The following is a 4,183-nucleotide window of genomic DNA, read 5'->3' as shown; positions in this document are numbered from 1 at the left end:
GTTCCTTGTTAAATGACTCTAGTGTTCAGCTGGTGACGTGTTCAATTTGCATTTGTAATGTTTTCATGTTCCCTTTATCATTTCCTGTGAACAAGGAAGTGCTTTTATTTTGAAGAGACAGTAGAGGTAACAGACGGACATTGGCAGTAACGTTAGTAAGATGGAAAATAAAGAAGTAATCAGGACGAACAGGGAGAGTTTATGGAGTTTAGCGCCAGTCGAGAGGGAGCCGTGGTGTAACTGCATTTATTTGTGTCTAATGTCTGACACTCTGGAGTTTTTAGTTTAACTGCTAACTTCATGAAATGAGTCACAGTCTCCTTTATCCGCCTGCTGTGGCCACACATTCAGACAAATAAAGGTCTCAGTTAGAGGCCTGTCTCAGTTAGAGGCCTGTCTCAATTAGAGGCCTGTCTCAGTTAGAGGCCTGTCTCAGTTAGAGGCCTGTCTCAGTAAGAGGCCTGTCTCACTTAGAGGCCTGTCTCAGTTAGAGGCCTGTCTCAATAAGAGGCCTGTCTCAGTTAGAGGCCTGTCTCAATAAGAGGCCTCTCTCACTTAGAGGCCTGTCTCAGTTAGAGGCCTGTCTCAATAAGAGGCCTGTCTCAATAAGAGGCCTGTCTCACTTAGAGGCCTGTCTCAATAAGAGGCCTCTCTCACTTAGAGGCCTGTCTCAGTTAGAGGCCTGTCTCAGTTAGAGGCCTGTCTCAATAAGAGGCCTGTCTCAATAAGAGGCTTGTCTCAGTTAGAGGCCTGTCTCAGTTAGAGGCCTGTCTCAATAAGAGGCCTGTCTCAATAAGAGGCCTGTCTCAGTTGCATCCGATCAGGTGAAGGAGAGATCAGGTGAAGTAGAGATCAGAGAGGAAAATGATGTGGAAAAAAAGGAGAGAAACACAGAAACATTATTATATGAAGAGATCTGCTGATTCATGTCCAATAAAATCTTCAGTGTGGGTAAAAAATCTGTGTGTGTTAAATATGAAGTCTTCCTGGTGATGAGTTCAGGGACCCTTCACACTGACGGCCCTGTGAACACTCTCAGCGTGTCACACATGGCCCACTTACTGCAACACTCTGCGGCACAGAGCCTCGGCTAAATGCCTCCACTGTAAACATTATGTAATATGTATATGTGACCACTCTGACTCTAGGGCTGTCAAAAGCACCATGAAATTGAGTCTGAATAATATTCAAATTTATTTTATGTTTTTTATTTTATTTTATTTTTTTTTACAAAACAAACAAACAATGAGATTATTGTTTGTGACGCAATATGAACGTGACACTCGGATGAAAACACCCGTTCTGACCTCACTGAAGTGCCAGGTATGACCAACTTCTGCCTCGCTATCTGAGCAATGTTTGGATACTTCAGTGCGTAGTTTTCCACCACAAGAGTGGATCCTGGTCGGCTCGTAGTGGTGTCTCATTCTGGTAACGTTTCATCTCTTCTTCAAAAAGGGTATGCAGGGAGGCAGCAGGTGCAACACTCTCCCTGTATGTCTCCCCGAACAGGTCACACATCACGGACAGCGCAGTGGGTGGTGTTGGCGCAGCGGGCTCCTCCGTTGGCGCCTCTCCCTCAGTCGCTGCGTCCCTCTCTGGCCCGGCTTGTGCGCGAGCCATCTCCGCCCGAACGGGATTCGCCGTGATATACAACATTATTGATAGTATTAATTAATTATTAATGATATTCGAATTATCAAATTTAGGTTCGAACTTAAAAAATATATATATTCGAATATATTTCAAACTTCAAATTTTTTTTGACAGCCCTAAAACAAACCTGCTGCTGCTTCACACACGTCACACTGCAAAGTGAGAGCAGCTGCAGGTTCAACAAACACATCACGGTGAGGAAAACTCCCATCTAACACTTTAATAACCCAAAAACCTCGGCTCCAGACCTCTGAGTCTCGGCTGGCATCTTCTACATTTCACAGAAATAAAATGTGTATTGTGACATCTGTTTCCACTTTAGGAGAAACAACCGAGCCAATCAGAGCTCTGTGGGCGGGGTTAAGGTCAGGGACGTCATCTTCCTGTGACAGAGTCAGATGGCTACAGAAATGACGGCACGTCAGGACAAGATGTTTGCAGCTGCACAGGCTGGTTTAGGTCGACTAACTGAAATAATACAACAGGGTTTCCCACCACGCCTTCAGCATCTGCCGCCGCATACTGATTTTCTATTATCTTGGTGGCTTTTGGCGTCAGTGTCGGACCAGAATCACTGACAAAGCAGCTTTATCTGACATCTTCAGAATGATGTTTGGCTTCCAGTGCAGATTTCAATGACGTGTTTTGCGTCACCCAGCAAACGTTTGGCGTGCAGATGAGCTGTGAGCTCCAGGTGCTCACGGCAAACACCATTCATGTGCACACACTGCGACGACACAGAGCTGGTTGAATACTGGCAACTTTTCTCTTTAACGAAGCTGCTGAGTGGTTTGATGTTGTTGCTCAGTTATGTCTTTTTTTTTATTGAAGTCTTAATTTTCCCAGAATTCAGGGCAAATTATTCCTATTGAAGATAGTCAACAACTGGACAGCTGTGTGTAATGAATTTAGACGTCTGTCTGAAGTCTGTCAGTTTGCTGTTAGTCATATTTAAAGACCACTTTGTCAACAAGTAGCTCCGATGCTAACGGCTGCTAAAACCACAGTGTCTCCTTTTTTACATCAATAAACAGGAAACAACGTGTAAATCAGACTTTGTTGGAAGGTGTTTCGTTTGTTTTGTTTGATGGCACTATGCTAACAATTTCCACCTGCTTCCAGTCTTTGTGCTAAGCTAAGCTAACCTGAACACAAAGAGATGAAACTGATATCCACCTTCTCCTCAGACTCAAACAAATCATGAAAAAATGTTAATTTATTAATTTTTTATGATGCTCAGCAGCTGGAGGTCAAAGGTCACTTCCTCTCCCATCGTCCTCCACCTGGCTGTGAGCAGGAAGAGAGGTCAGAGGGTTCATGGAGTCGAGGAGCTGATGATGTTCTGAGTGGAAACAGAAGTCCTGAGTAAGTCTGTTAACGTCCCTGAGGAAACCTGCCTACAGAATAATTTATGACTCTCGATGTTACATCACAGTCAGGTTCTCTTAGTGACGGGAGTTCCTCCTGATCGTCTACGCTCCTCTTTTCATCTCTCCTCACTTTCTTCTTCTTCTTCTTTTGTTTTTTCTTCAGTTGAATTCCCAGCAGTCTCTGTCTCATTTCTGTGCTCTCTGATTGGCTGGAAGAGACGCAAGTCCACTTCAAAGACTGAAACAGCGTCACTGTTCTGCAGGAGAGGACGACGAGAGGCAGAGTCGGATAAAAGACGGAGTTACATGGAGGGAGGAGAGGGAGGAGGACAAAGATGTGGTGGGAGGATGATGATGGAAGGATGAAGATGGGAGGATGAAGATGTGGGAGGGTGAAGATGAAGATGTGGGAGGATGTTTCAGAAACTGGTGAAATCATCACCAGCTCGTCCTGTAGGAACCTTGTGATGGAGCTGCAGGTCAGCACCACCCACACAGGTTCACACAGAGCCTTCAACAGGCTCAGAGACGCGTCTGCACCGACCACTGCTGAGGCTGATTTAAAGGACCAGTTCACTCAAATATTTATTTACATGACATTTACATGTCCTGTTTCCTGACAGGACCTGACAGTTTGCTCCTCTGACTGGTTCTCTGGATCACATGCTGCAGGATGTTTTTTGTTTGTTTGTTTGTTTGTTTGTTTGTTTCACTGCTGTTCAGGTAACACAAGTCATCAATGTCGTTTTTTTCAGCACACACTGGACTGTTTAAATATATCTGTTGGACTGAGGTCCCATGGGAGTAAAAGTAGTTTTGAAAATATTAATATAATTATTTTATTATACTATTTCTTTTCTTTATATCATTAGATTTTTTTTATTTATGTTTTTCACTATTTCCTACTCATTCATGTCTCAAACAAAAACCAGAGACTGAGTCGTATGAAGTATCTGTGAGCTTCTCAGCTGAAGAGAGAAGGTAACGTTATCTCAGAGCCTCAAAGTCTGTTCTCCTCCGTGCAGCTGCCTGTGTGTCTGCAGCTGCCTGTGTCTGCAGCTGCCTGTGTCTGCAGCTGCCTGTGTGTCTGCAGCTGCCTGTGTGTCTGCAGCTGCCTCTGAGTCTGCAGCTGCCTGTGTGTCTGCAGCTGCCTGTGT

The sequence above is a fragment of the Epinephelus moara genome, chromosome 16 (genome assembly GCF_006386435.1).
Source record: "Epinephelus moara isolate mb chromosome 16, YSFRI_EMoa_1.0, whole genome shotgun sequence".
Taxonomy (NCBI): Eukaryota; Metazoa; Chordata; class Actinopteri; order Perciformes; family Serranidae; genus Epinephelus; species Epinephelus moara.
Note: the sequence above shows the minus strand (reverse complement) of the source record.